Raw genomic sequence first — 22,925 nt, 5'->3', positions numbered from 1 at the left:
TGAACTCAAAGTTCTTGCTTCAAATTGTTGGTACGCACTCTCTTGTAACAAATTCTTGTCGTCCCATTAACTTTCAAAACTATCTCCCCCGGTTTCAAAAGGTTCAGGCTTCAAATGATCTCAAAATGTCCAAATTTGTACTTATTTCCCTCAAGCATCTCTATCATCTTCAAAATTATTTCATTGTTTCGTGATTAAACTAACTTTCAAGACCAGGCCTAGAATTATGCGTGCATGTCATGTCGCTAAGGCCAGCATGAAAAGACCTATAAAAAAGAGAAGAGAACTAAACAAAAAGTGACTAGAAATAATAGAAAGCAGAAAATTGTATTAGACAGACGGTGAAAGGGTTTGAACAACAAAACAAACAAAACACATTGTAGTTACGACTCTGGTAAAACCTAAATAACACTAAAAGGGGTACAACGACTAAATGAACTAGGAAAATAAAAGGATATAACGGTTTGAGTCATAAGAGAATATCTGGATTACAACCTTGAAATAATCCGGACAACAGAAATGACAACAAAATAAACCACCAAGATTCCTCCCCGGCAAGCCAAGAAAGGAGCATCTTTCCAATTACCAAGCACGACATCTTAGCCACTGAGCTCCACATCAATATTATCAAGACCATTACCAACTTCAATCACATTGTCTTCACCAAGTGGCTCATTGACTCCTTTGACCAAACCTTCATCATTGCAAACCATCCCAATAATCTGTGCATTGTCACGTACCTGTAAAGGATTATGTGTGACACTTGGGGTATTGCTGCCTTGGACCACAATTATGCCTTATTGTATCATTCTTTATAATTCCCTTTTCAAAGCACGACAATCTTCAACATTGTGCCCCTGAGCATTGGAATGGTATTCACACCTTTTAGCAGGGTCAAAGCATCTCGCACGCGGGTCTATATAATTTAGAGGAATAGGTGTAATCATGTCGGAATGCTTTAATCTCTCAAACAAGCTTGCATACGACCTTCCTATTGGTGTAAAATTATCTTTCAGGCTCTGTTCCCTTCTACACCCTTTGCTTGAATGTGGGTTATAGGGCACTTGAAAATTTTGCGAAGGTTGGTGAAGCTTTTGCGGTGCTCGTGCTCGCCTTTTGGAGTGACCTAGTGGTTGGACAGATGGCCTAGCGTTGTTTGGAGGATAATACTGGGGTGGATTATGTGGAGCTCTAGGATATTCATGGGGTCGGTATTGAGGCTAAAAGCATGTAGCAGGGATGCCCACTGGATCCTGTCATTGGCATGATTCAACAACATCTTTTCTATCAATGGGAGGACTGTCTCGAGCAACTTGTTCGTTCCATTTAAACCAAAATTCCCTAAAACTTTCTGTGGGATTCTTTTCCATCTAAGATAAGGAGGAGCGGTCTGGGACAATGTCTATATTGTACTGAAAGTGTCACACAAAGTCTTGTTCCATGTCATCCCAAGTATGCCACTTACCGACATTTTGACGAGTATGTCATTCCAAAGCTGCACCAGTCAGGCTCCCACTGAAATAAGCCATCAGTAACTCATCTTTATTGCCAACACTTATCATTTCACTGCAATAACCCCTCTGATGGGTTACTGGATCTCTACGCCTATCATACAAATTAAACTTTGGCATCTTAAACCCTTTTAGCTTTCTAGATATTTCATCTTGCTCCACTGTCTTAGAAGGCTTTCCAGTCTCACTAGGAGGCTAAAAATGTGGAGTGTAAGAGTATGGACCCGAGATCTTGATAATTGGTTCTGGAGCATAGTGTTAGGTATCAGGGATTTTGAACACAATCTTGCTAGAGAATCGAGGAAAGGTAGTAGGTGGATGAGCTACAAAAATATGAGTGGTCAAAGGAGCGGGATATGAGGTGGTTTTGGGGGTGGAGTGTTAAAAAGTGGTGGGGAGATATCCCGGACTTGTGACAGTGGTGGAATGGTGGCAAGGCTTTCAGTGTAGTTAGTGGAAACTTATGGTGGAGGACGTCCACTAATCCAGGCTTGGTATATTTTGGCCATCTGTCCTTTCAACCTTAAGACCTCTTTTCTCAACTCAGATTCTGATTCAACAATTCTCTTAAAAGGATTAATAACCCCTGTGTCCAAGTCTTTGCTAGTCATGGCTACCTTGCTCTTTGACCTTATATTGTATGGATGAGTTACTTAAAAACCACAAACCAACCACCCTTCTGCTCAATGAAGATAACCAAAGGAACAAAATGGAATCATCCTGTTAGCATTAGGATATTTAACAGCTAAAAATATCACATTGCGTGCAATGCATCTAGCAATAATTAATGGTTCTAGAATGACTTTTAGGGTCACAAGGTCACTTGGCATCATCCCAATTTGTTCAATTCAACCTTCTCTTTTCTTTGCTTTTCTAGCACCTCATGGCTTGCTTGTTTTCCTTCCTTTTTTTCTTCTAATTAACAGTCTTTTCTTTTCCCCTCATTTCTCACATCCCATAATTTTACCTCTCTTTTTTTCTTTCTTTTTTCATTTTATTTTTTTAAAAAATAATTCGATCAAACCCTATGTAGGTTGCCTACGTATCATGACACCGCATGAATCAGATCTTTGCGTAGTTCGGAAAGATCGGGAATAAAGGAAACAAACTAACGTTCTCTTTTTATTTTCCTTTTCTTTTTTACCTTAATGACTACTCTGATGAGAAAAGAGAAATAAAAGAATCAAATCTTTTTTTTTGAATTTTCTAGACTTAATATTCTATAACCTATTCTAAACTCAAGCTTAATGATCATATATATATATATATATATATATATATATATATATATATATATATATATATATATATATTGCTTTTTTCATTTTGAAACAAACACTCTGTGGGAAATTATTAAGGAAAAAACCCTACAAGAGAAAAAAATAAATTTGATTCTTCTTTTTTAGGATGAAAATCTAAAAAATAAACCACAGAAAAATATTTTGAATTTTCATTTCATATCCTTGAACAAAGATTTTGAAACAAAAAATGAACAAGATAAAAAATATTTTTTTTGGATTTCAGTTTTTGATTACCTAAGGAAGAAACTATGAAGATAAACACCAGATGAAGTACGTTTTTTTCTTCTATGTACAATATCCTAAAGTTCTAGTGAACATAAAAGAATCTTTTTTTATTTTTTTGTTAATTTCCCAAAGAAGAACCTCCAAAGAAAATCTTTTTGGATTTTTGGAATTAATACCTCAAAGAAAGCTTTTAAAAAGATACTAAATGAAAATTCTCTTCTTTTTTTTTTTTTTAATTTTTAGTCTTATTGTACTAACAGGAAATATAAAAGCAATTTTTATTTTGAGTTCTAGATATTAATTTCCTAAGGAAGTCCACCCCAAAAGACACTTTTTTTTCTAGAATTAGTATTCTAAAGAAAACCTCTAACTGAAATATAAAATGCAAAAATCTCCTTTTTTTTGGATTTTGAGTTACAACACTCTTTTTTAAATACAAAATAGGAAATAAAATAACAAAAGACTCAATATTACTGTACAATACTAGAAGGTAAAAGATGACATAAAAGAAAAACAGATTCAAAACATAAAAAGAAAAATTTCCTTAAGCAGCTCCTGAATGTGCAAATCCTGAATCAAGGAAAGATTGACTCTGTTTTATAGTCCGCCAACAGAGAAATCCATGTAAGGAATTCTATTAACCCGGGAGAAGGTGTTAGGCATTCCCGAATTCTGTGGTTCTAGCACGGCCGCTCAACTATTATTCTTAGCCTAATTATCTGATTTAATTACACATTTTAAACCTATTGTGCATTTTAACTTTTGAAAACCGTTTTTACTTCTTTAAAGAATTAATTCAAAGCTATTTAAAACACGTCGCAAGCCACGTTACATGAAATGCGCCTATGACTCACGACACGTTCTATTTAACCTTGTTGGAAATTAGGACTGGGCCACATGAAATGTATCCCCGGATTTATAACTATTTCAAATCATAACTACGTCATGGGCACCATACCCGTAGCTATGATGATTTATTATGGCGCGCCTAAAGCAAACTACGAAGGTTTATAATTACTTTTTAAAACTAATTTGAGATTTTTTACAATTCGACTTCGTAAGGCTTCACAAAACAAAAAGAAAACTGACAAACTATGAGGCCTGTTCGCAAACACACACCAGGAATTACAAATTGTAAACCATAATACCCTAAAGACACCAACATGTTTCAACAATAACTTTAGGAACTTATAAACTGCTAGTGTTACATATAACTTGACATATTATAGTTGCAAGACTTAAATTATAGTATTACAATACAAGCTAAGGACGGACTCTTTCTTTTTAATTTCAAAATATAGAGTTGAAGCTTACTGAATCAGAACCTCACAATATAATTATTATTGCCAAACTCAAAAGCCAATCTTACAGAGCCTCCTAGTAACCATCATCAGATTTCCCTGCTGCAACCCAGTGCAAATTTAATTTATATAAGACTTTTCACATATCAATACTTCAATAGTTGCTTCACAACCCATAAGCATACTGATATATTTCAGAAAATAAACTACATGTAACAATACCCCATTAAGCACATTTATCATGGTAAATATGAAAAGTTCTCACATTAGGCAGAAAACATAAGATGCAGCAAAGCAACATTATCGGGAAAAGGATAGCAAAGTAGTAAAAGATTTAACCTCAAAGTAAAGCCAAGATTTCACTTCTGTTTTGATTAAACTGACGCAGAAATAGTGACGCTCGATCTGATATTCGAGAAGCGAACAGGGACGGCTATGAGACCACCGAACATAGGACCAGAATCAAAGCAAACGACTCATAACGGAAAACCAACAGAACCAATGGTGAATCTCGAATCGGCAACCGAATGATGACCTCAAACCGTTTCTAACATCTCAGCTCCAAACTTCAGTTAAACTCCATGTTTCTGAAACTAAGAATCAAATCATGGAGAAGGCGAAGTATTGTTTTTATGTACTGTTTTCAATTTCTCTGTTCGTGAACCTCTGTTCCTCCTTACTGTTCGTGCGTGTGTGTATTTTGTTGTGATGGTGAGGGAGCTCGTTAGCTGGAGGGTGGTTATGGAGAAGGTGTCACTGGGCGTTGAAGAAAGGGGTGGAGAGTAAGGAGGATGGCTATTCTCCCCAGGTGTTAGTATATATATAGTTGATTGTAGAGTCTAGGTCTAGGACTTTGTACGCCTTTTTTAGGTTAAGGAGTATGAGCCTAGAATTATGGGCTTGGAAATTATGGGTTAGGTTCAAAATTAGGCCTAAAAATGGGTTGCTCGAGCCCAAATTTTATTCTTTTTTCCGCGAACGAGACTAAAATACGACCTCATTTATTAATTAGTCATACTTAAGTAAAATAACTATTAAAATAATACTGACCGTTAACACAAAACTATTTTGGCATTTTCCAAGATTAGAAATGACTACAAAACATTAATGAAACTATTTTTTTGTAATTTTCATTTTCTTGTAATAAAATAAAGTAAAAGAGTCAAAATTAGTTGAAATAGCGATATTAGGCCTAAATTAAATATTAAACGCTAAAATATAAAAAAACTTGGGGAGAGTCAAAAATCACATGTCTACAGGTAGGAGTAAGGCTTTTGCATCAGATGTTGTCATCACATGTATTGTTCCAGTCAGTCATAGAGATTCATCAGTTTTATTTGATCTGAGTTCCACTTATTCGTATGTGTCATCCTATTTTTCTCCATATTTTTTATGTCTCGTGATTCTTTGAATACCTCTATTTATGTGTCTACGCATGTTGGGGATTCTATTGTTGTAGACTGTGTCTATCATTTTTGTTTGGTCACTATCGGTGATTATGAGACTAGGGTTGACCTTCTTTTACTCAAAATGGTGGATTTTGATATGATTTTAGACATGGATTGGTTGTCACCATATCATCCCATTCTTGATTGTTACACTAAGACCGTGACATTAGCTATGCCGAGGTTGAGTGGAGAGGTACATTGTGTCATGTTGCTAATAGGATAGTGTCTTTCCTTAAGGGACAACAAATGGTTGAGAAAGGGAGTTGCTGGCATACTTAGCCTTTTTGACGAATGTTAGTTCTGATAATCATACCATTGAGTCGGTTCCTATTGTGAGAGAGTTTGCAGATGTGTTTCCAGCAGACCTATCGGGCATGCCACCCGATAGTGATATTGATTTGGTATTGACTTGGTGTCGGGCGCTCAACCTATCTCTATTCTACCATTTCGCATAATAGCAGTGGAGTTGAAGAAATAAAGGAACAACTTGAGAAGTTGCTCGATAAGGGTTTAATCAGACAAAATGTCTCGTCTTTGGGTGCTCCAGTTCTCTTTATGAAGAAGAAAGATGACTATATGAGGATGTATATTGACTATAGGCAACTGAACAAGGTTACTATCCAGAACAAGTACCCACTATCGCATATTGATGATTTATTTGATCAGATTCATGGTGCTAGGGTATTCTCGAAGATTTATTTGGGACTGGGGTACCATCAGTTGAAGATCTGGGCTTCAGATATTCCAAAGACGGCTTTCATGACTCTCTATGGTCACTACAAGTTATTGGTGATGTCTTTTGGCATGACTAATTCCCCAACAACCTTTATGCACTTCATGAAAAATGTGCTCCAACCATATATTAATTCTTCATCATCGTGTTCATCGATGATATATTTGTGTATTTTCACAACTTGGAGGTTCATGAGCAGCATGTAAGGATTGTGCTCCAGATTTTAAGGGAGAAGGAGTTGTATGCTAAATTCTCCAAGTGCGAGTTTTGGCTTGATTTGATGGCATTCTTGGACCATGTGGTGCCCAATGAGGGGATTAAGGTGGATTTGAAGAATATTGAGGTAGGTCATAGTTGGCCCAGACCATCTACTTCTACTGAGATTCATAGTTTTCTAGGCTTGGCCTGGTATTATTGTTGTTTCATGGAGAGATTTTCATCCATTGCAACTCCTTTGAATAGATTGATTCCGAAGGGTTCACTATTCGGTGGTCTGACGATTGTGAAGAGAAATTTTAGAAGCTCAAGACTGCCTCTACTATAGCTCCAGTTCCGGTTTTGCCTTCAACATTGGGTTCTTGTATAGTCTATTGTGATGCTTCATGGATTGGCATTAGGTGTGTGTTGATGTAAGAGGGTAGAGTGATTGCTTCTGTTTCGCATTAGTTTAAGCGCCACGAGAAGAACTACGTTGTGCATGATTTGGAATTGACAGCCATTATAAGTCCAAGGATCACATGAGTCTAAAATACTTACTCAAATAAAAGGATCTGAACTTGATGCAACAGAGGTGGCTAAAGCTACTAAAGGACTATGATATCATCATTCTTTATCATCTCGAGAAGGCCAATGTGGTAGTTGATGCTTTGAGTATGAAGGCTGAGAGCATAGGGAGTTTTGCTTTTATTCCAGTTGGGGAGAGACTGTTAGCTATAGATGTTCAGGCTTTTGCCAACATGTTTGTGAATTTTTATGTTTCGGAGCCTAGTCGGGTTCTTGATTGTGTAGTTTCATAGTCTTCTTTGTTTGAGCGTATCAAGGTGCGATAGTATGATGATACCCACTTGCTTGTCCTTAAGGACACACTGCAACACGATGATACCAAGTAGGTGACTATTGATAACAATGGGGTGTGGGACTTTAGGGTCGGATTTGTGTGCCCAATGTTGATGGGTTATGTGAGCTGATTCTTGATGAGGCCTATTATTTGCGGTACTCCAGTCATCCGGGCGCCGCCAAGAGGTACCATGATTTGGAATATCAAACTAGTAGAGACAATAAAGAAAGATATTGTGGAGTATGTAGCATAGTATCTATAATATCATCGGGTTAAGTATGACCATCAAAGATTGGGTAGTTTGTTTTAGAGGCTTGATATTCCGGAATGGAAACAGGAGCACATCACTATGGATTCTGTAGTTGTACTTCCACAGACCTTGAGGAGATTCGACCTAGTGTGGGTCATTATGGACAGACTAACCAGCTCTGCACACTTCATTCCAGTCATGATTACCTACTCTTTATAGCAGTTGTCTTAGATTTATCTTCATGAAATTGTTCATACTCATGGTGTGGCAGTGTCTATTTTCTTGGATCGGGAACACAGTTCACATTATATTTTTGGAGAGTCGTACAACGTTAGTTAGGAACATAGGTTGAGATGAGTATGGCATTTCATCCACAGATGGATGGCAATCCGACAACAATATTCAGATCTTAGAAGACACATTTCATGCATTTCATTGGTTTTGGGGGTTTATGGAATCAACTTCTATAGCTCGCAAAGTTTACCATAGCTAATATCCTCCCCTTTTTGGCACTTTAGGTATGTCTCAATACTCGTTCAAGGATGAATGTTTATTTAAGAGGTGTAGAATGTAACGATCTAACCGGTCATTTTGTGTATTAGAGCCATGTTTCCTCCTTTTGAAGATTCTCGTATGTGTATTTATGGTTTTATGACTTGCGGGGATGCTTGGTTTTGTTTTGGGTGAGGTTTCACATTGATTTGGAACAATTAGTTCTTAGTTTGGAAACTTAAGTTGAAAATATTGATCGAGGTTTGACTTTAGTGAAAATAATTACGGAACAGTATTTTGGTGGTTCCAATAGGTTCGTATAGTTATTTGGACTTAGTCATATTCCCGAAATTGGATCCAGAGCTTCCTAGGTTGAATTGCCTCTTTTTAACAAAAATTGACAATTTGAAGCTTTAGTTATTTCCCAAGTTTGACCATAGGTTGACTTTAGGACTATCGAGATAGGATTTTGTTTTTGAACTTGGAAGAGGTCCGTTTTGTCATTTGGAACTTGTGTGCAAAGTTTAGTGTCATTCCGAGTTTGTTTGGAAAGAATCAGAGCTTGGTTGTGACTTTAGTAATTCTTGAGTTTCATTGTGTATTTCATGCAATTTGGTGTTTGATTCGTGATTTCAGATATTATCTTGGTGTTTTGAGCTCGTGAGCCTGTTCGTACGATATTTTTAGACTTGTGTAGATGTTTGGTGTTGAGCCCCGGGGTTCGGGTGAGTTTCAGACGTATTTTAGACTATTTTTAATTAAGTTACAGGGTGCGGGTGTACTGGTGCTACGGTTATCGCAATTGCGACCATCAGTTGGGAACTGCAAAGATGGCAGGGGGTCTCAGGCATAACAATTGCGAATCCTTGATCGCAATTGCAATGGTTTGTCTAGGTCTGGGATGGTCACTTTTGTGAGCACTTGGTCACTTTTGCGACCTGGGCAGACTTCGCAAATGCAATGTCTAAGTCTCATTTGCAACATTCCCTGGGCTGGTCAGGCAGCGCAATTGCGACCCACTAGTCACATTGCGAGGATTTGCATTTGCAACTTTTGCAGTTGAACAAAAGAATGGGATTTCGGGAAATAGTCTAAATTTTTACATTATTGAGCCCTAAACTTGGTGAGAGGAAATTTGAGGAGGGGATTTTCATACAAAGCTATTGGGTAAGTTATTTTTACTCAACTTTGATTATATAAAATAATTGTTTATGAATTTTAACATTTAATTCGTGAGATTTGAAGAGAAATTTTGGGAATTGACTATGTTTTGAAAATGAAAATTTGATATTTGAAATTCAAATTTGAAAACCAATCACATATATGGACTTGTGGGGTTATGGCTAGTCGAGATCCACCCATTAATTCGGGTGTTGATCGAGCGGGCTTGAGGTTGATTTTTGTTTACTTTTTGGGAATTGGGTAAAGATCTTAACTTTACTAATGTTTCTATTGCATTATTTGATATTATTAAGTCTTTTTTGGCTAGATTTTAACCGTCATTTTTTTTTAATTTTAAAAAAGCATTTTTAGAGTACAAAAATTGCCAAATAGAGGTAAGTATCTTGCCTAACATTTTATGGGGAACCTACCCCTTAGATTTTTATCTAACTACATTATTTGTGCTATGTGAAATGACATGTACACAAGCTGACGATTGTGTACATGGGCGTATATGTGGCTCGAATTAAATTTATTGTTATATGAAGCGCATTTCATTGTTGATTTACTCCCCTTACCCTTATGTTATTGTTGAAATTCATGTACACATTGTTGTTGAGCCGTGGGCTATGTATAGTTATGGCTTGGTACTGTTATTTGGGCAATGTTTTGGCATATGTGAACGTGTGGTACGAGTTGATAGTTATTTTGTGATCGAGATGCGCATATGGCGGAATAAGGGTGGTGTTATTGATGCACACATGGGGGCTTATCCGCGTGTTGCAAATAAGGAAAAATATTTCATTGTGATGCACATGTGGCGAGATAAGGGGGCTAATTGGCATGAAGTTATTAGGAAGCTCACACAGTTTCTTAATGGCTTTTTTTTATTATGATACGTGGCACATAGGAGTAATTCTTGTTGATATTCTTGTGTTGAAATGTGTCGATGATTTGAACATGTCATTATTTTCCCCAAATGATTTTACTTTGTGTTTATGTGTTTTAGTTAATTTGTCATGTTACCACATGCCTGTTCTTTGTTGCTGTTGATTTGGTTTTGCTTTACGTTGTTAATTTTATCTTGATATTCTGCCCAAATTATTTGTCTAGTGAGTGTCTCGACTTGAACCTCGTCACTACTCCACTTGGGTTAGTCTTGATACTTACTAGGTATCGATTATGGTGTTCCATCCCTCTTTGCCAAATAGAGACTGAAAGAGTACTCATACTACGCTTCTGCACATTTTTGTGCATATCCAGATACCTCAGAGCGTGTTGGTTGTTTGTGAGATGATTGCGAGATGCTTTGGAAACTTAAGGTATACCTGTTGTTTTGCTCACTAACCTCGAAATCACATTCTAGTCTTTGTTTGCTACTATTTATTACTATTTATTGTATTACCACGCAGTATTGTATTTTGAGATTTTTGGCGTACTCTCTGTAGAGCTTATGACCTGTATCACAAGGTTTTGGGATTTGTGTGACTTTTGTATTCCGCTTTCAGTTATGTTATGGCACTCTTCAGATTTTACTAATAATTAATTTGGTGTTTTGTTCTGTTATTTTCTTTATGTGATAGGTTTACCTAGTCCTAGGAACTAGGTGGCATCACGATCCTTATGGTGGAATTTTTGGTCGTGACACGTTGTGACCCATTGTTTAGTATATCTTGTCATATCGTATCTTAGCCCAAGTAAGCTTTAGACTCTTGACAATTTAATGACCTATTTTTGGCTCATTCAAACTTTTCCAACTCGCTCAATTGACATCCTTAGTTGCCAGTAGTACTATTACTTTAACGACCAAAACTCCCAACCATGAATTGTGAATGCGCCTAACATTCGCTTGCCAGGCAAGCCAAAACTAGTTAATCACTTATTCAATTTTAGAAAATTAAAAAGAAATTGATTAAGACTATAAGCCTCAAATTCTTGTAAGATAATAATCTACAACCAATACCTTCTAATCTACATCCAGAATCTGGAGTCACATGTATAAGAGAGACTAAAAGTGCTACAACCAAGGTTCGAAATAAAATACAATTATCTGAAAGAAATAAACACTATAAAGATAAAATGGGGACTTTACGTTTTGCGAACGTCATGCAACTCTATCTCAAGTCTCCAGATATTGACAGTCCGAGGAAGCCTCCCCTAAATGCCGCTAGAAACAACATTAAAATCTTCACAAGAAATGCAGAAGTGTAGTATGAGTACAATCAACCCCAAGTATTCCGTAAGTGCCAAGCCTAACCTTAACGAAATAGTGACGATGCTATAACAAGGCACTAACTATAAACCCATACGAGTATAAGTAAAAACAATAGCAGAATAGGGAAACAACAATTAACATGAAAGTCGGAACATAAAATGCATAACAAAAGGCCCCAAATATCATCTACGCTCAACTCACACTGGATATGAAACCAACAGCCAAGTACGATCATAATATATCTTCTCTGTTGCAATGCGCAACCCGATCCACACATATACATTTACCAATAATTTTGCAGCATGCAACCCGATACCATATACAACATCAATACCGTTGTGGCTTGCAACCGAATCCCAATTATCATATCAATATACATTGCAACATGCGAACCGATCCAAAACATTATTTCAATATTTCGTTAAGGCATGCAACCCGAACCCACATATAAAAATATATGTACAATACTACAAGCAACTACATTGTATTGCACAATGAAACGAAATAAGTGAATAAAACAAATAAAGACATAAGACAAGTAATAGCGGCTATCTAACAACATATAAATGCACAAGGTAAGTAAAGGCAATCAATAAATGAAGACATAGATACATAGAAACATATAGCAAATTAAGACATGTAACAAATGAAAGCATGATTTAGCAAGTAAAGGAAAGTAATAATTAAAGAAACGGACGAGTAATAACATGGAACAAAGAAAACGTGGTATAAATGAATACACACAATTAATAAGCCCTCCCCACGTGCTTAACCCATGTCATTGCATATGCACTCGTCACCTTGCATATACGTCGTCCCCACACATAAATCATATAGCAAATAGACCAATGAAATCCTAATTCCCTCAAGTCAAGGTTAACCACGATACTTACCTTTTTTAAAAATCAAATCAACAATAACCCACGAATTTTTCTTTATTGCAAGCCTCCAAACAAACCCAATCTATCCAATTATTAGTCAAAAAGGTCAAAATAAGCTTTAGAAATTACTCACGAATGAAAAAGAGTTCAATTTTGATCATTTTTAAAAGAGCCAATAAAAGTTAACCCCGGGTTCGCTTGGTCAAAATTCGAGATTCGAACCAAATCCTAATTACCTATTTCACCCCCCAGCCTAGTTATGTGATTTATTTCGAAATCTTCGAGCCTATATCTCAATTTTTGAAAATCCCTAAATTGTATCCAAGACCCCTAATTTCTACCTTGAGATTCACAGATTTGATGTTAAATTTCATGAAAAAATAATTAAAATTGATTGAAAATTAGTTAATGTTGCTTATCAATGAATTTGGGAAGAAAATCCTCTCCGAATATCACATATAGAGAGTTCGGGATTGAAAAATGGTGTAAAATAAGCTATGTCGCATTTTCCCCAACTTTTAACCAGCTGCAGATGTCGCAATTGCGAATTTTTATTTGTAATTGCGACAATCGCAAAATCGAACAACTGATCGGAAGTGTCTTGGATAGCTGATGGGCGGTATGAACTCTCTGGCATGGTACTGAAATAGGCGCTGGAAGAACCCTGATGACTTGAGTACCCACTAGAAGAACCCTAAATAGTTGGTGGGTGGTAAAAACTCTCTAGAATGACACCAAAGTAGGGTAGCACTGGAGCACCCCCGAAGAGGTGGTGGTGCTAGATATGTGGCCCTGCTAGGCTAACCCCTCCCAAACTGTCCTCTACCCCCAGCCGGGGAACTCTATAGAAAAAGGGGACCTCTTGTCCCGCTGCATCTGCTTTTTACCCCTCTGACGGTAGCCCTCAATCCTCCGAGCAATCTCCACTACTAGCTGATACGAAGTCCCCATCTCAACCTCCCAGGACATACTAGCCTGAATTCCAAAGTGCAACACCGCAACAAGCCTCCACACTTTCTCTGCGTCAGTAGGAAGTATCATAAGTGCATGGTGAGAGAACGCAGAGAAACTCACCTCGTAATCGGTCAATGACATTTGACCCTACTGGAGCTGCTGAAACTGATATCGCAACTCTTCCCTCTTGGAGGGTGGGATATACCTATACCAAAAAAGCTGTGTAAACTGGTCCCAAGTCATGGGAGGAGAACCTATGGGTCTACCAAGAAGATATGACTTCCACCATCTATGGGCCTTTCCCTCCAGCTGAAAGGTAGTGAAATCCACCCCATGGGGCTCCAATATATTCATGTTGTGAATTCTATCCCGGAACCTATCAATAAATTCTTGAGGATCCTTATATTGCTCACCTCCGAAGATAGGAGGGTGTAGCCTAGTCCATCTGTCCAACAACTTTTGTGGCTCGCTGTTCGCAGCTGGTCTAGGCTCTGGTACGGATCTTGCTACTAGCTTAGTCTCGCCTACGTGTAATGCACTTAGGGTCTAATAAACAATAGCTGCATGCCTATGAGACTAAACAGAAGGGGTCTGTGCTCCCCCTTCCACCTGAGATGTGGTTGGGTCTTGTTAAAATAAACCAGCATGTACCATTGCAGGTTTCCTTAAAGTGCCCAGTGTTACTACAGTGAGTGCAGAGCCAGTTATCAGGTACAGTAACGTACTTGTTATGAGGGTTGTATGGAGTCTTTTCCTTTTGGAACCTGATTCCCTGCTTGGTTCCCCCGTTGTTCGTATACATAGCAGTGATTGCATCAGAGGACCAGGTCCACTCAAGAGATTTTTCTATGTCACTCTTCACTTTGTCTAGATCTACCTGAAGTTATCTATTTTTCTCAAGCTCAGCACACGGACTAGATTTCACTGATTTTATCTCATTTTCAAGCTTAAGGTATGCCTCACTTGCAACTTCCTTTCCATTTTGAGTATTCACAGGCCTATTTTTCATTCTTAGTTCCTTAATTATTTCCTTTAGGTCTATAACTACTACTAATAGGTCATCTCTCTCATTCTCTATGTTTGCAATTCTCTCATTCAAGATATCATTTTCCCTTTTTAAACTCTCAATGGTCTCTTTTAGATCATCCGTAACTACCGCTAAATTATCTCTCTCGAGTTCTATTTCTCCTAGTTCTGTGGTTAGCACATTTTTATCATTGATGAGACTATGATATGCATCAATTAAAATATTATCCAAGGATATAAGCGTCTTTTGAGAATAGGATTTCAGATTTCTTTGAACATCTAGTAGGTTTACCTTATGTCCATCATCATCTTCCTCATCCTCAACTGATTTAGCCATTAGAGCAATTATGGAATCATAATCATCTACTTCATTTTCTACTGCCATCATGGAGTTGTTACCTTGCCCATCATCTTCTGTGAATTCACTGGAAAAGTCTCCCCATATAGAAGAGGGAGATCCTTGATAAGGTGTCCTGGCTTGCCGTACTTATGACATAGGTCTTAACCATCTGGCTTGCTAGATCTTCCCCATTTTGTAATGCCTTTTTTTCTGCAAACCATTTTCTTAAATCTTTTTGTCAGGTAGGCCATATCAGCATTCTCACCACCTGAGTCATTGTTGTCCATCTTGGGACCAGGTTCTTCTCCCTTTTCAGATCTCTTCTCTCATTGTCCTTCTTGTTCTTCATTTCATAAGCCTTCAAATTGCCAACATGTTTGTCTATGGTCATATTTTGCAGATCTTTTGCTTCTGTGATGGCATTTACATTGTTTTCCCAAGAACCAGGTAATACACAAAGTATCTTCCTGGCGAGTTTGTTCCTGGGGATAATCTCTTCTAGTAAGTGAAGATCATTGATGATAAATGTGAAATGATTGTGCATATCCTAAATGGATTCGTCATCCCTCATTTTGCAAAGCTCATTATCTGTGGTCAACATGTCAATCTTGGACCGTTTTACCTATGTTGTCCCTTCATGAGTTATTTGGAGAGCTTCACAGATCTCCTTAGCAGATTGGCATGCTGAAATCCTGTTATACACATCTGGTACAATCCCACAGACGAGAATTTTCTTAGCTCGAAAGTTCTTTTCAATAGCCTTGCGGTCAACATCATTACATTCCTTTCTAGTTTTAGGAACTGTCATTGAGGGATCTCCAATGGTCTTTGTAGGAACAAAAAGTCCATCGCAGATAATATCACAGATATTTACCAATTAACATATGCCTGCCATATCCAGTATATCATGGGCAAAGGTACAACCCCACAACAATTCTGATTCTTCAATTTCTCGTTCCCAGACCCCTAGGTTATATCAACCTTGACCTTCTTTGAGGAACCAGGTTCCTCACTAGCACCATCCTTCCTTTTAATTGATTTTCATGCACTCTTTCCTTTCTCAGCAGATGACACTTTGTCAAAGGACTTCCCAACCATATGCTCACCAGACTCTTCAACCAGATTGTCACTAGATTTTTCACCCTCGACATTGCTCACACCCGTCTCACTTCTTTTTAGTAGATTTTTCACCCTCAACCCTTCTCAACTACTTTCTATCCACAGAAGACTCCCTATTGGTATTTTGAACATGAAGGTTCTTTGAGGACATACGACAATGAACCAAGGTCCTCTTCGATCTCATTGTCAACATTCACAACTTGTGCAGGAGGCACTGCTTTTTCATTGACAACCAAAGTCTCCTCTTTTTCTTTTCCTTTTTACTTTCCTTAAAATAGACTCATATTCTTTGATGTAGATAGTTGTGAAAGTGAGAGGGGTTATCTAATAGGGGAAAGGAACTTGTTAGGAGTGGGTGGCAATTTGGGTAGTTAGGTCAGTTCACAAATGGTCGAGAAGTTTGGGTTCAAACAATAGGAAAGAAAAGAAACTGACAATTGATGACATGGCACTATTTTAGTCTTTTAAAAGTTGTGCATGAGAGTATAGAGGAACTAATAACCTGTGTCGAAGGAACTAGGTTCCCTGACACCTTTTGCAAATGTAAGCCTCATCTTTTGACAACGTGCAATCTATTAGCTACTTCTTTGCTCTATAATCGTCATGTGTGTCTACTTGTAATGGTATAGAGATTAGTTAAACTATGCCAGCTTGATTTCATCAACCCTAGTGCCAAGCATTTTTTTTAAAAATATTCTCTACTTAGTACTTTGGTGAAGATATTTGTAAATTAATTTTCTGTGCTGCAGAACTTTATGCATATGTTCCCTTTCTCAACATTGCCTCTAAGAAAGTGATATTGCACATCAATATGCTTTGTTCTCCTATGTTGAACTGGTTTTTTGACATGTTGAGAGCACTGGTGTTGTCACATAGTAAGGGTACACAATTAGAGAACACACCAAAATCTTCTAGTTGTTGCTTGATCCACAACAGGTGAGCACAGAAAGAGGTAGCTGCCATATAGTCAGCTTCAACAATTGAAAGGGCCATTGAGTTTTGTTTTCTAATGCCCCATGAGATTAGACATGAACCCCAGAAAATGTGACATGCCAGAAGTGCTTTTTCTATCCATCAGATACCCAGCATACCCAACATCAGCATACCCTATTAAGTCAAAGTTATCTTCGGAGGGATAGTAGAGAACCAGGTTTTGCATCCCTTTGAGGTATCTTAGGATTTTCTTGGCCGCCTTCAGATGAGATTCTTTTGGATTAGATTGAAAACTCTATACATGGTCTCATTCATAGAGGAACCAGGTTTATCAATATCTAGGTGAATTGCTGTGGCAATAGGAGTATCAATGATTTTTTATCCTTCCATGTCAAATCTCTTCAGCAGCTCCTTGATATACTTTTGTTGACTTTTCATTCTCCCCTTAGGAGTTTCCTTCACTTGAAAACCCAAGAAGAAATTCAATTCACCCATCATGCTCATTTCAAACTCACTCGTCATAAGTTTTGCAAATTCTTTATATAGAGAGTCAATTGTTGCTCCAAAGATGATGTCATCAACATGGATATGCACAATGAGAAGGTTCCTTCCTCGTTTCGTCAAAAAAAGAGCATTGTCAATTTTTCCTCTTGTAAAGCCATTTTTAGAAGGAATTTTGACAATTTTCATACCAAGCATGGGGAGACTGCATTAGCCAATACAAATCCATCTCGAGTTTAAAAATATGCTTCCAACTTATCAAGTTTGTTTCTGCATACCCACCTGGTTCCTATTACATTTCTATCAGCAGGTCATGGAACCAGGTTCCACACATTGTTCCTCTCAAATTGATGGAGCTCTTCTTGCATAGCTGTAATCCAGTCTGCATCTTTCAATGCTTCTTTCATATTCTTGGGCTCTATCTGAGAGAGAAAGGATGAGAAGGCAAGTGAGTTTCTTCCCTTTGATCTGGTTTGAATTCCTGAATCAAAAGGAGTGATTATGTTTTGAAGAGGGTGTGAGCTCTTGTGCTTCCAGTTGGAAACATAAATCTCATTAAGAGAGGATCGAGGTTCTTCTGATATTGATCCATGTGTCTTGTTCCTAACCTCAGCAGCTGGAGTTCCATGTACAACATCCACAACTCTATTTTTTGCTTTAGATATTGTGATTGAGGGACCAGGTTCCTCTATGTTGGCTGGAGTCTCATCTTTATTTCTGAGGAACAAGGTCCATATAAATCTAGAGTAGTCATCCACAATGACGAAAATATGTACCTCTTTCCTCCTCTACTTGTCACCCTTATAGGTCCACGTAGATCCATATGGAAGAGATCAAGTGGCATTGAGATGATAACCTCCCTTTTAGGCTTGAAAGGGGATCTCGCTTGCTTTCTTTTTACACATGCATCACATACCCTATGATCCTTGAAGCTTGACTTGGGCAGACCATGAACCATGTCCTTCTTAACTAATTTGTTCAGCAGCGTGAAACTTGTATGATCAAGCCTTCTGTGTTATAACTCCGCATTATTATCAACAATACTACGATTGCTAAGATCCCCATTTTGCAAGGACTCAAAGTTAGGAACATAGATGTTTTTGTCTCTTTTGGTCACTAACATCGCTTCACCAGTCAGAAGATTTGTGACTTTCCATATTTTAGATATAAATTTCACTTCGTTAACCTTTTTATAGATTTGGAAGATACTCAAAAAGCTATACTTCAACCCATTCACGTTGTATGCATTTTCAAAAGAGTGAGAAAGAGAATTCCCGATCTTTCCAACTCCCAGAATGTATCCCTTCTTACCATTTCCAAAGGATACACTCCCTCCCTGCAGGGCCTTCAGTGAAAGGAAAGCATTTGTACTTCCAGTCATATGCTTTGAGCATCCGCTATCCATTTACCACTGTTGACTGCTCCCTTTCACTATTCCCTGCACAAGTAAATCAAGTGTTAGACTTAGAAACCCAAACGAGTTTGGGTCCCTTGTAGAGAGGGAAGGGTGTAAGCACGTGATTTTTGCCCTATATGAGAATTACTCCCAAAAAATTCAAAATAAAACAATTTTCCTTCGTGTGCAATTTTTGAATTTTCGTGGCATTTTTGGATAATTATTTGTATTTTTGTCTGTGCATATTTATTTGTTTAAATTAATAAAAATATAAAAATATGTCGCGTTTGCATTTAATATTTAATTAAGTTTGTTTTACAAAATGAAAAAAAAATTATAAAAATATGTTTTTTTGCATTTTTAGCATTTAACGTCCAAATTGTGTGATTTTATCGTTAAATTGCTATTTAATTGTGTGTTAATTGTTATTAGGAGTTAATTAGTATTTTGAGATAATTTTGGGTTTTATAATTTAATCTTAGCATTTTTAGCTTTATTAATTAGGAAATTGAATAAATAGAAAAGAACAAAAAATAGAAGAAAACCGGATTGGGCCTTTTCTTCAAATTTAAACTACAAGCCCAAAAGAAACAAACCCATACCGGGTCGACCCGACCCAGTCAGCCCCATAACCCCAAAGATCCAACTCCCCCTCTTCATTTTCATTTTTCATTTTTTCCAAAATAAAAAAAAACCCCCAAAACCTAAAACACCTACCCGCCCCTCTCTTCTTCTTCTCCAAACCACACCAAGCCCCCCTCCAATGGCTGCCTCACCATCTACCCCAAGCAACCCCTCCAGCAACAACCAAGCAACTACCCCCATAGTTGCTGCTTTGCTCATCTTCGTCCAAATATCCCCTCGAGCTCTCATGGCTGCCCTCCTCACGTCCAGCTCCAACGACCAGCTCCCATGGTTCTCTTTATTCGTCGTCTCCCTCAGCTCACGTCCAGACGAACCCCATCGTCTTCATCTTCTTCGTCCAGCGAACTGCAGTCACCAAACGCTGTTGCTGCTCGACGACCCTAAAACCACCATCATCGTCACGTCCAAACCACCATTGCAGCCCTCCCCCGTTCGCCATTAACGAGCAGCATGGCTGCTGCGTTGCTGCCTTTTCTTCTTCGTCCCAGATCATCCGTGAACACCACCCAAGCCACCATTGCTACTGCCTTCGTCGAGCTCACCCCAAGTCGCCGGAAAAACCATCGAGGTGAGGGGGTCCGCGACAAGCAGCGCTGCTGCTGTCGTTGTTGCTTCTTCTTCGTCCTCTTTTTCTTCACCATTACTGCCTCGTCGAAGTCCAGTCTGAGTTCGTCAAGGTTAAAAAGAAGGTGGTTTTTCATTAAAGTCGAGATCCATTAGGTCGTTGGCAGTCTTGGTTCGAGTTTGTTGTTGATCCAATCCGGTTAGTTGGTTTAAGTTTCATTTTTTTCCGTATCTTGTTTGATATTTTCGGATTTGAAATCAGTATATGTTTGATTCATTTCTTGATTATTTCTTCAGTTTGTTTTTATTCATTTGTTCTTGTTTAGTTTAATATAGAAATGTGTTGGTTATAATGTTGTTAGATTTAATTTGAAGTTCAATTAATTATTGAAGTTTAGTGATTTGAATCTATTTGTTTGTTGTTTGTTGTTGAATCTGAAAGTAGGTTTGTTGTTAATAGAAAATAAAAATATTGTTCAGGCAAAATAATTCCAGTTTGTTTCTTTGCTGTTCATCATTTAGTTTGAATTTGTTGTTTGAATTTGTTTAGGAATTGGTTATAGCTGTTGTATTTTGGTTAGAATTGATTAGGCGGATTGGATATAGCTGATGGGGTAGAATGTTAAATTGCAGTATTTTCAGGGGTAAAATGATAATTTTAGTAAGTTCGGAGGGGTATTTTTGGAATTGAAAATTTGAACATTTATTTAATCTGAGTGCTCGGTCCACTAGGCATTAATAATATTACAATAGTACATGGTGGGGGACAAGACATAATGAAGTGAGAATAATGCATTTATTTAATATAGTGGGGGACAAGATATAATGGAGTGAGAATAATGCATTTATTTAATATAGTGGGGGACAAGACATAAATTAGTGGGAAGGTGATATATTTGTTTAATATAATGGGGGACAAGACACAAGATAGTGAAGAATAACTCTTTAGTTGAATATAATGGGGGACAAGACACAAGATAGTGGGGAATAACTCTTTAGTTTAATATAGTGGGGGACAAGACACAAAATAGTGGGGAATAATTCATTTGTTTAAGGTAGTGGGGAACAAAGCATGCAATCATGGGAATATTTCGGGGAGTGGTTCAAGGCAAGAGTCTTGTTATAAATAGAGTCATTCTTTGACACAAAAGGGAGAGACTTTTGGGGAGAGACTTTGAAGAAGAAAAAGAAAGTTGAGAGAGTTGACTGAATTTTGAGAAATCAGAATTTGAGAGCAAAAGAGAAAAACAAGTTGAACTTTACTTGAATAATTTCTGTTTGCCTTTCCATGAGTGTTATTCAAAATCAGTAAACTACTGCATCTTGTATCCGTCTCTTCTGCTTTGACTGTGATTGCATTCTGGTGCTGCTGGTTTTTCAATCTGTTACTGGGTGTTTCTACTGGTCGTTACTGGTTTTGTTGTGTTGCTGAACCTGTTGTTGCTGTGTATTTACACTACTGCTGCTTCTACTGATCTTCATCTTCTTTCCTTGCTTTCCAAATACCAGGTACACAAACTGATACACTGGTTCATCTTGTAAGCTACTCGAAGCATGAATGCAAAAATGGGAAAGATTTGAAGTTGTAGTTTAATGTAGTCTTTTCTTTCTTTTACTGTCTGTATTTAGAACATTCTATGCGCTGCCCATGTAAACTTTTTAAATGACTCACTTTCGAAAACTCAACTATAATAACTCGTGAGCACGTAAATAAGTTAGTATTATTTTCTTTCATTTAGAGACAAACGAAATAGAAAACATAGTCACTATAGGTCGATCCTTTTAAAACAAAAATGAGGCATGCCTTGGCAAACAAAAAATGCGAATTGCGGGGCCCTCAATAATTGGTCATAATAAAATACTTAGAATTTGGGATGGACTGTTTAGTGAATTTCACTGCCTTCCTTAAAGATAATAACGCGTTAGACTCTTTAGGCGCGATATAACTAAACTACATTCTTAAATTCGGGTGCGCATTTATGTGACCCAAATCCAAATCTCAACGGAGTCGGAATGTATTAACAACCACGGGTGCATTGATTGTGACGTGGTTCGAGATGCATTTTCACGACATTGCAATTCCATAAAAAATAAATAAAAATAAAAGCGGTTTAAACCTAATAAAAGCACACAAGTTATAACATGTATTAAAATCAGATATTTAGCCATTATAATAATTTAAGCGACCGTGCTAGAACTACGGGATCCGTGAGTGCCTAACACCTTCCCTCGGGTCAACAGAATTCCTTACTTAGAATTTCTGGTTCGCATACTTCATTTGGAAAGTCGAAAATTTCCTCGATTTGGGATTCAAGATAAACCGGTGACTTGGGACACCAAAAGCCAAACCTTCCCAAGTGGCGACTCTGAAATGAATAAATAATCCCATTTTCGAATAATGTCACTTACATTGGAAAAACTCCCTCACGCATTTATCCTTCGGGGCAGGTGCGCAAAAAGGAGGTGTGACAAAGGGGTGAATGAAGACTCTTTTGGTCCAAGCAGGCATTAAACATCTTTTATGTGAGGGAACAGGTTCCCCACAGTAGTTACTTTTTCAGCAAAAACTTTATTTTTCTGTTGAGATTGAAATCTGGCCTTGCAGGTTTCCTTAAAGTGCCCAGTGTTACCACAGTGAGTATAGAGTCAGTTATCAGGTATAGTAACGTACGTGCTACGAGGGTTGTAGGGAGTCTTTTTCCTTTTGAACCCAATTCCCTCCATGTTTCCCCCATTGTTCGTAAACATAGCATTGACTGCAACAGAGGGCCAGGTCTACTTAAGAGATTTTTCTAAGTCAATCTTCACTCTTCCAATATCTACTTGAAGTTGCCTGTTTTTATCAAGCTCAACTCACGGACTAGATTTCCCT

The 22,925-nt window shown here is 37.7% G+C and overlaps 1 long non-coding RNA gene across 1 annotated transcript; it reads right to left on the bottom strand.

The window, feature by feature from the left end:
* Positions 1-4,203: 4,203 nt before the first annotated feature.
* LOC104235102 (uncharacterized) lies at positions 4,204-5,126 on the bottom strand. Its single transcript, XR_713119.2, has 2 exons — positions 4,678-5,126; positions 4,204-4,440 (listed from the first exon to the last, which is right to left on the bottom strand). It is a non-coding gene; the product is annotated as an uncharacterized lncRNA (long non-coding RNA).
* Positions 5,127-22,925: the final 17,799 nt, after the last annotated feature.

This window comes from Nicotiana sylvestris, chromosome 9 (genome assembly GCF_000393655.2).
Source record: "Nicotiana sylvestris chromosome 9, ASM39365v2, whole genome shotgun sequence".
Lineage (NCBI taxonomy): Eukaryota > Viridiplantae > Streptophyta > Magnoliopsida > Solanales > Solanaceae > Nicotiana > Nicotiana sylvestris.
This window is presented reverse-complemented; position numbering and strand designations above follow the sequence as displayed.